This window comes from Buteo buteo, chromosome 30 (assembly GCF_964188355.1).
Source record: "Buteo buteo chromosome 30, bButBut1.hap1.1, whole genome shotgun sequence".
Classification (NCBI taxonomy): Eukaryota; Metazoa; Chordata; class Aves; order Accipitriformes; family Accipitridae; genus Buteo; species Buteo buteo.
In genome coordinates, this window is record NC_134200.1 from 4,602,054 (window position 1) to 4,613,673 (window position 11,620).

Consider the following 11,620-nt stretch of genomic DNA (forward strand, 5'->3'; position numbering starts at 1 on the left):
CTCGTGCTGCTCTTCACTGTCCCCGTGCAGCCTATGCACAGGCACAACAGCATATTGGATCTGTGCTTGCCCAGGATCGGTACACCTCTCGGTGTCCGTTCTCGGTACAGCATTTTTCTGAAAAGGCAAACGTCCGGCTCCTTGTGCCACAAGGAAGGTGCCAGCCCTGAAAGCTCGTGCTGCTCTTCACTGTCCCCGTGCAGCCTATGCACAGGCACAACAGCACTGGGGATCTGTGCCTGCCCAGGAACGGTACACCTCACGGTGTCCATTCTCGGCATAGCATTTTTCTGAAAAGGCAAACGTCCGGCTCCTTGTGCCACAAGGAAGGTGCCAGCCCTGAAAGCTCGTGCTGCTCTTCACTGTCCCCGTGCAGCCTATGCACAGGCACAACAGCATTGGGGATCTGTGCTTGCCCAGGAACGGTACACCTCACGGTGTTCGTTCTCGGCAGAGGCTCTTCCGAAAAGGCAAACGTCCGGCTCCTTGTCCCACAAGGAAGGTGCCAGCCCTGAAAGCTCGTGCTGCTCTTCACTGTCCCCGTGCAGCCTATGCACAGGCATAACTGCATTGGGGATCTGTGCTTGCCCAGGATCGGTACACCTCACGGAGTTCGTTCTCCGCAGAGCCTCTTCCGAAAAGGCAAACGTCCGGCTCCTTGTGCCACAAGGAAGGTGCCAGCCCTGAAAGCTCGTGCTGCTCTTCACTGTCCCCGTGCAGCCTATGCACAGGCACAACAGCGTTGGGGATCTGTGCTTGCCCAGGATCGGTACAACTCTCGGTGTCCGTTCTCGGTATAGCATTTTTCTGAAAAGGCAAACGTCCGGCTCCTTGTCCCACAAGGAAGGTGCCAGCCCTGAAAGCTCGTGCTGCTCTTCACTGTCCCCGTGCAGCCTATGCACAGGCACAACAGCATACGGGATCTGTGCTTGCCCAGGATCGGTACACCTCTCGGTGTCCGTTCTCGGCATAGCATTTTTCTGAAAAGGCAAACGTCCGGCTCCTTGTCCCACAAGGAAGGTGCCAGCCCTGAAAGCTCGTGCTGCTCTTCACTGTCCCCGTGCAGCCTATGCACAGGCACAACAGCATACGGGATCTGTGCTTGCCCAGGATCGGTACACCTCTCGGTGTCCGTTCTCGGTATAGCATTTTTCTGAAAAGGCAAACGTCCGGCTCCTTGTGCCACAAGGAAGGTGCCAGCCCTGAAAGCTCGTGCTGCTCTTCACTGTCCCCGTGCAGCCTATGCACAGGCACAACAGCATACGGGATCTGTGCTTGCCCAGGATCGGTACACCTCACGGTGTTCGTTGTCAGCAGAGCCTCTTTCCGAAAAGGCAAACGTCCGGCTCCTTGTCCCACAAGGAAGGTGCTAGCCCTGAAAGCTCTTGCTGCTCTTCACTGTCCCCGTGCAGCCTATGCACAGGCACAACAGCACTGGGGATCTGTGCTTGCCCAGGAAGGTACACCTCACGGTGTTCGTTCTCCGCAGAGGCTCTTCCGAAAAGGCAAACGTCCGGCTCCTTGTGCCACAAAGAAGGTGCCAGCCCTGAAAGCTCGTGCTGCTCTTCACTGTCCCCGTGCAGCCTATGCACAGGCACAACAGCACTGGGGATCTGTGCTTGCCCAGGAACGGTACACCTCTCGGTGTCCGTTCTCGGTATAGCATTTTTCTGAAAAGGCAAACGTCCGGCTCCTTGTGCCACAAGGAAGGTGCCAGCCCTGAAAGCTCGTGCTGCTCTTCACTGTCCCCGTGCAGCCTATGCACAGGCACAACAGCATACGGGATCTGTGCTTGCCCAGGATCGGTACACCTCTCGGTGTCCGTTCTCGGTATAGCATTTTTCTGAAAAGGCAAACGTCCGGCTCCTTGTGCCACAAGGAAGGTGCCAGCCCTGAAAGCTCGTGCTGCTCTTCACTGTCCCCGTGCAGCCTATGCACAGGCACAACAGCATACGGGATCTGTACTTGCCCAGGATCGGTACACCTCTCGGTGTTCGTTGTCAGCAGAGCCTCTTTCCGAAAAGGCAAACGTCCGGCTCCTTGTCCCACAAGGAAGGTGCTAGCCCTGAAAGCTCTTGCTGCTCTTCACTGTCCCCGTGCAGCCTATGCACAGGCACAACAGCACTGGGGATCTGTGCCTGCCCAGGAACGGTACACCTCACGGTGTACGTTCTCGGCATAGCATTTTTCTGAAAAGGCAAACGTCCGGCTCCTTGTCCCACAAGGAAGGTGCCAGCCCTGAAAGCTCTTGCTGCTCTTCACTGTCCCCGTGCAGCCTATGCACAGGCACAACAGCACTGGGGATCTGTGCTTGCCCAGGAAGGTACACCTCACGGTGTTCGTTCTCCGCAGAGCCTCTTTCCGAAAATGCAAACGTCCGGCTCCTTGTGCCACAAAGAAGGTGCCAGCCCTGAAAGCTCTTGCTGCTCTTCACTGTCCCCGTGCAGCCTATGCACAGGCACAACAGCATTGGGGATCTGTGCTTGCCCAGGAACGGTACACCTCACGGTGTTCGTTGTCAGCAGAGCCTCTTTCCGAAAAGGCAAACGTCCGGCTCCTTGTGCTACAAGGAAGGTGCCAGCCCTGAAAGCTCGTGCTGCTCTTCACTGTCCCCGTGCAGCCTATGCACAGGCACAACAGCACTGGGGATAAGTGCTTGCCCAGGAACGGTACACCTCGCGGTGTTCGTTCTCGGCAGAGGCTCTTCCGAAAAGGCAAACGTCCGGCTCCTTGTGCCACAAGGAAGGTGCCAGCCCTGAAAGCTCGTGCTGCTCTTCACTGTCCCCGTGCAGCCTATGCACAGGCACAACAGCATACGGGATCTGTGCTTGCCCAGGAACGGTACACCTCTCGGTGTCCGTTCTCGGCATAGCATTTTTCTGAAAAGGCAAACGTCCGGCTCCTTGTGCCACAATGAAGGTGCCAGCCCTGAAAGCTCGTGCTGCTCTTCACTGTCCCCATGCAGCCTATGCACAGGCACAACAGCACTGGGGATCTGTGCTTGCCCAGGATCGGTACACCTCACGGTGTTCGTTCTCGGCAGAGGCTCTTCCGAAAAGGCAAACGTCCGGCTCCTTGTCCCACAAGGAAGGTGCCAGCCCTGAAAGCTCGTGCTGCTCTTCACTGTCCCCGTGCAGCCTATGCACAGGCACAACAGCATTGGGGATCTGTGCTTGCCCAGGAACGGTACACCTCACGGTGTTCGTTCTCGGCAGAGGCTCTTCCGAAAAGGCAAACGTCCGGCTCCTTGTCCCACAAGGAAGGTGCCAGCCCTGAAAGCTCGTGCTGCTCTTCACTGTCCCCGTGCAGCCTATGCACAGGCACAACAGCATTAGGGATCTGTGCTTGCCCAGGAACGGTACACCTCACGGTGTTCGTTCTCGGCAGAGGCTCTTCCGAAAAGGCAAACGTCCGGCTCCTTGTCCCACAAGGAAGGTGCCAGCCCTGAAAGCTCGTGCTGCTCTTCACTGTACCCGTGCAGCCTATGCACAGGCATAACTGCATTGGGGATCTGTGCTTGCCCAGGATCGGTACACCTCACGGTGTTCGTTCTCCGCAGAGCCTCTTCCGAAAAGGCAAACGTCCAGCTTCTTGTCCCACAAGGAAGGTGCCAGCCCTGAAAGCTCGTGCTGCTCTTCACTGTCCCCGTGCAGCCTATGCACAGGCATAACTGCATTGGGGATCTGTGCTTGCCCAGGATCGGTACACCTCACGGAGTTCGTTCTCCGCAGAGCCTCTTCCGAAAAGGCAAACGTCCAGCTTCTTGTCCCACAAGGAAGGTGCCAGCCCTGAAAGCTCGTGCTGCTCTTCACTGTCCCCGTGCAGCCTATGCACAGGCACAACAGCGTTGGGGATCTGTGCTTGCCCAGGATCGGTACACCTCACGGTGTTCGTTCTCGGTATAGCATTTTTCTGAAAAGGCAAAGGTCCGGCTCCTTGTGCCACAAGGAAGGTGCCAGCCCTGAAAGCTCGTGCTGCTCTTCACTGTCCCCGTGCAGCCTATGCACAGGCACAACAGCATTGGGGATCTGTGCTTGCCCAGGATCGGTACACCTCTCGGTGTCCGTTCTCGGCATAGCATTTTTCTGAAAAGGCAAACGTCCGGCTCCTTGTCCCACAAGGAAGGTGCCAGCCCTGAAAGCTCGTGCTGCTCTTCACTGTCCCCGTGCAGCCTATGCACAGGCACAACAGCATACGGGATCTGTGCTTGCCCAGGATCGGTACACCTCTCGGTGTCCGTTCTCGGTATAGCATTTTTCTGAAAAGGCAAACGTCCGGCTCCTTGTGCCACAAGGAAGGTGCCAGCCCTGAAAGCTCGTGCTGCTCTTCACTGTCCCCGTGCAGCCTATGCACAGGCACAACAGCATACGGGATCTGTGCTTGCCCAGGATCGGTACACCTCAGGGTGTTCGTTGTCAGCAGAGCCTCTTTCCGAAAAGGCAAACGTCCGGCTCCTTGTCCCACAAGGAAGGTGCTAGCCCTGAAAGCTCTTGCTGCTCTTCACTGTCCCCGTGCAGCCTATGCACAGGCACAACAGCACTGGGGATCTGTGCCTGCCCAGGAACGGTACACCTCACGGTGTACGTTCTCGGCATAGCATTTTTCTGAAAAGGCAAACGTCCGGCTCCTTGTCCCACAAGGAAGGTGCCAGCCCTGAAAGCTCTTGCTGCTCTTCACTGTCCCCGTGCAGCCTATGCACAGGCACAACAGCACTGGGGATCTGTGCTTGCCCAGGAAGGTACACCTCACGGTGTTCGTTCTCCGCAGAGCCTCTTTCCGAAAATGCAAACGTCCGGCTCCTTGTGCCACAAAGAAGGTGCCAGCCCTGAAAGCTCTTGCTGCTCTTCACTGTCCCCGTGCAGCCTATGCACAGGCACAACAGCATTGGGGATCTGTGCTTGCCCAGGAACGGTACACCTCACGGTGTTCGTTGTCAGCAGAGCCTCTTTCCGAAAAGGCAAACGTCCGGCTCCTTGTGCCACAAGGAAGGTGCCAGCCCTGAAAGCTCGTGCTGCTCTTCACTGTCCCCGTGCAGCCTATGCACAGGCACAACAGCACTGGGGATCAGTGCTTGCCCAGGAACGGTACACCTCGCGGTGTTCGTTCTCGGCAGAGGCTCTTCCGAAAAGGCAAACGTCCGGCTCCTTGTGCCACAAGGAAGGTGCCAGGCCTGAATGCTCGTGCTGCTCTTCACTGTCCCCGTGCAGCCTATGCACAGGCACAACAGCATACGGGATCTGTGCTTGCCCAGGAACGGTACACCTCACGGTGTTCGTTCTCGGCAGAGGCTCTTCCGAAAAGGCAAACGTCCGGCTCCTTGTGCCACAAGGAAGGTGCCAGCCCTGAAAGCTCGTGCTGCTCTTCACTGTCCCCGTGCAGCCTATGCACAGGCACAACAGCATTGGGGATCTGTGCTTGCCCAGGATCGGTACACCTCTCGGTGTTCGTTCTCGGCAGAGGCTCTTCCGAAAAGGCAAACGTCCGGCTCCTTGTGCCACAAGGAAGGTGCCAGCCCTGAAAGCTCGTGCTGCTCTTCACTGTCCCCGTGCAGCCTATGCACAGGCACAACAGCATACGGGATCTGTGCTTGCCCAGGATCGGTACACCTCACGGTGTCCGTTCTCGGTATAGCATTTTTCTGAAAAGGCAAACGTCCGGCTCCTTGTGCCACAAGGAAGGTGCCAGCCCTGAAAGCTCGTGCTGCTCTTCACTGTCCCCGTGCAGCCTATGCACAGGCACAACAGCACTGGGGATCTGTGCTTGCCCAGGATCGGTACACCTCACGGTGTTTGTTCTCGGCAGAGGCTCTTTCGAAAAGGCAAACGTCCGGCTCCTTGTGCCACAAGGAAGGTGCCAGCCCTGAAAGCTCGTGCTGCTCTTCACTGTCCCCGTGCAGCCTATGCACAGGCACAACAGCATATGGGATCTGTGCTTGCCCAGGATCGGTACACCTCTCGGTGTCCGTTCTCGGTACAGCATTTTTCTGAAAAGGCAAACGTCCGGCTCCTTGTGCCACAAGGAAGGTGCCAGCCCTGAAAGCTTGTGCTGCTCTTCACTGTCCCCGTGCAGCCTATGCACAGGCACAACAGCACTGGGGATCTGTGCCTGCCCAGGAACGGTACACCTCACGGTGTCCATTCTCGGCATAGCATTTTTCTGAAAAGGCAAACGTCCGGCTCCTTGTGCCACAAGGAAGGTGCCAGCCCTGAAAGCTCGTGCTGCTCTTCACTGTCCCCGTGCAGCCTATGCACAGGCACAACAGCATTGGGGATCTGTGCTTGCCCAGGAACGGTACACCTCACGGTGTTCGTTCTCGGCAGAGGCTCTTCCGAAAAGGCAAACGTCCGGCTCCTTGTCCCACAAGGAAGGTGCCAGCCCTGAAAGCTCGTGCTGCTCTTCACTGTCCCCGTGCAGCCTATGCACAGGCATAACTGCATTGGGGATCTGTGCTTGCCCAGGATCGGTACACCTCACGGAGTTCGTTCTCCGCAGAGCCTCTTCCGAAAAGGCAAACGTCCAGCTTCTTGTCCCACAAGGAAGGTGCCAGCCCTGAAAGCTCGTGCTGCTCTTCACTGTCCCCGTGCAGCCTATGCACAGGCACAACAGCGTTGGGGATCTGTGCTTGCCCAGGATCGGTACAACTCTCGGTGTCCGTTCTCGGTATAGCATTTTTCTGAAAAGGCAAACGTCCGGCTCCTTGTCCCACAAGGAAGGTGCCAGCCCTGAAAGTTCGTGCTGCTCTTCACTGTCCCCGTGCAGCCTATGCACAGGCACAACAGCATTGGGGATCTGTGCTTGCCCAGGATCGGTACACCTCTCGGTGTCCGTTCTCGGCATAGCATTTTTCTGAAAAGGCAAACGTCCGGCTCCTTGTCCCACAAGGAAGGTGCTAGCCCTGAAAGCTCTTGCTGCTCTTCACTGTCCCCGTGCAGCCTATGCACAGGCACAACAGCACTGGGGATCTGTGCCTGCCCAGGAACGGTACACCTCACGGTGTACGTTCTCGGCATAGCATTTTTCTGAAAAGGCAAACGTCCGGCTCCTTGTCCCACAAGGAAGGTGCCAGCCCTGAAAGCTCTTGCTGCTCTTCACTGTCCCCGTGCAGCCTATGCACAGGCACAACAGCACTGGGGATCTGTGCTTGCCCAGGAAGGTACACCTCACGGTGTTCGTTCTCCGCAGAGCCTCTTTCCGAAAATGCAAACGTCCGGCTCCTTGTGCCACAAAGAAGGTGCCAGCCCTGAAAGCTCGTGCTGCTCTTCACTGTCCCCGTGCAGCCTATGCACAGGCACAACAGCATTGGGGATCTGTGCTTGCCCAGGATCGGTACACCTCACGGTGTTCGTTGTCAGCAGAGCCTCTTTCCGAAAAGGCAAACGTCCGGCTCCTTGTGCCACAAGGAAGGTGCCAGCCCTGAAAGCTCGTGCTGCTCTTCACTGTCCCCGTGCAGCCTATGCACAGGCACAACAGCACTGGGGATCAGTGCTTGCCCAGGAACGGTACACCTCGCGGTGTTCGTTCTCGGCAGAGGCTCTTCCGAAAAGGCAAACGTCCGGCTCCTTGTGCCACAAGGAAGGTGCCAGGCCTGAATGCTCGTGCTGCTCTTCACTGTCCCCGTGCAGCCTATGCACAGGCACAACAGCATACGGGATCTGTGCTTGCCCAGGAACGGTACACCTCACGGTGTTCGTTCTCGGCAGAGGCTCTTCCGAAAAGGCAAACGTCCGGCTCCTTGTCCCACAAGGAAGGTGCCAGCCCTGAAAGCTCGTGCTGCTCTTCACTGTCCCCGTGCAGCCTATGCACAGGCACAACAGCATTGGGGATCTGTGCTTGCCCAGGATCGGTACACCTCTCGGTGTTCGTTCTCCGCAGAGCCTCTTCCGAAAAGTCAAACGTCCGGCTCCTTGTGCCACAATGAAGGTGCCAGCCCTGAAAGCTCGTGCTGCTCTTCACTGTCCCCGTGCAGCCTATGCACAGGCACAACAGCATACGGGATCTGTGCTTGCCCAGGATCGGTACACCTCACGGTGTCCGTTCTCGGTATAGCATTTTTCTGAAAAGGCAAACGTCCGGCTCCTTGTGCCACAAGGAAGGTGCCAGCCCTGAAAGCTCGTGCTGCTCTTCACTGTGCCCGTGCAGCCTATGCACAGGCACAACAGCATACGGGATCTGTGCTTGCCCAGGATCGGTACACCTCTCGGTGTCCGTTCTCGGTATAGCATTTTTCTGAAAAGGCAAAGGTCCGGCTCCTTGTGCCACAAGGAAGGTGCCAGCCCTGAAAGCTCGTGCTGCTCTTCACTGTCCCCGTGCAGCCTATGCACAGGCACAACAGCACTGGGGATCTGTGCCTGCCCAGGAACGGTACACCTCACGGTGTCCGTTCTCGGCATAGCATTTTTCTGAAAAGGCAAACGTCCGGCTCCTTGTCCCACAAGGAAGGTGCCAGCCCTGAAAGCTCGTGCTGCTCTTCACTGTGCCCGTGCAGCCTATGCACAGGCACAACAGCACTGGGGATCTGTGCTTGCCCAGGAACGGTACACCTCACGGTGTTCGTTCTCCGCAGAGCCTCTTTCCGAAAATGCAAACGTCCGGCTCCTTGTCCCACAAGGAAGGTGCCAGCCCTGAAAGCTCGTGCTGCTCTTCACTGTCCCCGTGCAGCCTATGCACAGGCACAACAGCGTTGGGGATCTGTGCTTGCCCAGGATCGGTACAACTCTCGGTGTCCGTTCTCGGTATAGCATTTTTCTGAAAAGGCAAACGTCCGGCTCCTTGTCCCACAAGGAAGGTGCCAGCCCTGAAAGCTCGTGCTGCTCTTCACTGTCCCCGTGCAGCCTATGCACAGGCACAACAGCATTGGGGATCTGTGCTTGCCCAGGATCGGTACACCTCTCGGTGTCCGTTCTCGGCATAGCATTTTTCTGAAAAGGCAAACGTCCGGCTCCTTGTCCCACAAGGAAGGTGCCAGCCCTGAAAGCTCGTGCTGCTCTTCACTGTCCCCGTGCAGCCTATGCACAGGCACAACAGCATACGGGATCTGTGCTTGCCCAGGATCGGTACACCTCTCGGTGTCCGTTCTCGGTATAGCATTTTTCTGAAAAGGCAAACGTCCGGCTCCTTGTGCCACAAGGAAGGTGCCAGCCCTGAAAGCTCGTGCTGCTCTTCACTGTCCCCGTGCAGCCTATGCACAGGCACAACAGCATACGGGATCTGTGCTTGCCCAGGATCGGTACACCTCACGGTGTTCGTTGTCAGCAGAGCCTCTTTCCGAAAAGGCAAACGTCCGGCTCCTTGTCCCACAAGGAAGGTGCTAGCCCTGAAAGCTCTTGCTGCTCTTCACTGTCCCCGTGCAGCCTATGCACAGGCACAACAGCACTGGGGATCTGTGCCTGCCCAGGAACGGTACACCTCACGGTGTACGTTCTCGGCATAGCATTTTTCTGAAAAGGCAAACGTCCGGCTCCTTGTCCCACAAGGAAGGTGCCAGCTCTGAAAGCTCTTGCTGCTCTTCACTGTCCCCGTGCAGCCTATGCACAGGCACAACAGCATACGGGATCTGTGCTTGCCCAGGAAGGTACACCTCACGGTGTTCGTTCTCCGCAGAGCCTCTTTCCGAAAATGCAAACGTCCGGCTCCTTGTGCCACAAAGAAGGTGCCAGCCCTGAAAGCTCGTGCTGCTCTTCACTGTCCCCGTGCAGCCTATGCACAGGCACAACAGCATTGGGGATCTGTGCTTGCCCAGGAACGGTACACCTCACGGTGTTCGTTGTCAGCAGAGCCTCTTTCCGAAAAGGCAAACGTCCGGCTCCTTGTGCCACAAGGAAGGTGCCAGCCCTGAAAGCTCGTGCTGCTCTTCACTGTCCCCGTGCAGCCTATGCACAGGCACAACAGCACTGGGGATCAGTGCTTGTCCAGGAACGGTACACCTCGCGGTGTTCGTTCTCGGCAGAGGCTCTTCCGAAAAGGCAAACATCCGGCTCCTTGTGCCACAAGGAAGGTGCCAGGCCTGAATGCTCGTGCTGCTCTTCACTGTCCCCGTGCAGCCTATGCACAGGCACAACAGCATACGGGATCTGTGCTTGCCCAGGAACGGTACACCTCACGGTGTTCGTTCTCGGCAGAGGCTCTTCCGAAAAGGCAAACGTCCGGCTCCTTGTCCCACAAGGAAGGTGCCAGCCCTGAAAGCTCGTGCTGCTCTTCACTGTCCCCGTGCAGCCTATGCACAGGCACAACAGCATTGGGGATCTGTGCTTGCCCAGGATCGGTACACCTCTCGGTGTTCGTTCTCCGCAGAGCCTCTTCCGAAAAGTCAAACGTCCGGCTCCTTGTGCCACAATGAAGGTGCCAGCCCTGAAAGCTCGTGCTGCTCTTCACTGTCCCCGTGCAGCCTATGCACAGGCACAACAGCATACGGGATCTGTGCTTGCCCAGGATCGGTACACCTCACGGTGTCCGTTCTCGGTATAGCATTTTTCTGAAAAGGCAAACGTCCGGCTCCTTGTGCCACAAGGAAGGTGCCAGCCCTGAAAGCTCGTGCTGCTCTTCACTGTGCCCGTGCAGCCTATGCACAGGCACAACAGCATACGGGATCTGTGCTTGCCCAGGATCGGTACACCTCTCGGTGTCCGTTCTCGGTATAGCATTTTTCTGAAAAGGCAAAGGTCCGGCTCCTTGTGCCACAAGGAAGGTGCCAGCCCTGAAAGCTCGTGCTGCTCTTCACTGTCCCCGTGCAGCCTATGCACAGGCACAACAGCACTGGGGATCTGTGCCTGCCCAGGAACGGTACACCTCACGGTGTCCGTTCTCGGCATAGCATTTTTCTGAAAAGGCAAACGTCCGGCTCCTTGTCCCACAAGGAAGGTGCCAGCCCTGAAAGCTCGTGCTGCTCTTCACTGTGCCCGTGCAGCCTATGCACAGGCACAACAGCACTGGGGATCTGTGCCTGCCCAGGAACGGTACACCTCACGGTGTTCGTTCTCCGCAGAGCCTCTTTCCGAAAATGCAAACGTCCGGCTCCTTGTCCCACAAGGAAGGTGCCAGCCCTGAAAGCTCGTGCTGCTCTTCACTGTCCCCGTGCAGCCTATGCACAGGCACAACAGCATTGGGGATCTGTGCTTGCCCAGGAACGGTACACCTCACGGTGTTCGTTCTCCGCAGAGCCTCTTCCGAAAAGGCAAACGTCCGGCTCCTTGTCCCACAAGGAAGGTGCCAGCCCTGAAAGCTCGTGCTGCTCTTCACTGTCCCCGTGCAGCCTATGCACAGGCACAACAGCACTGGGGATCTGTGCTTGCCCAGGATCGGTACACCTCACGGTGTTCGTTCTCGGCAGAGGCTCTTCCGAAAAGGCAAACGTCCGGCTCCTTGTGCCACAAGGAAGGTGCCAGCCCTGAAAGCTCGTGCTGCTCTTCACTGTCCCCGTGCAGCCTATGCACAGGCACAACAGCATATGGGATCTGTGCTTGCCCAGGATCGGTACACCTCTCGGTGTCCGTTCTCGGTACAGCATTTTTCTGAAAAGGCAAACGTCCGGCTCCTTGTGCCACAAGGAAGGTGCCAGCCCTGAAAGCTCGTGCTGCTCTTCACTGTCCCCGTGCAGCCTATGCACAGGCACAACAGCATTAGG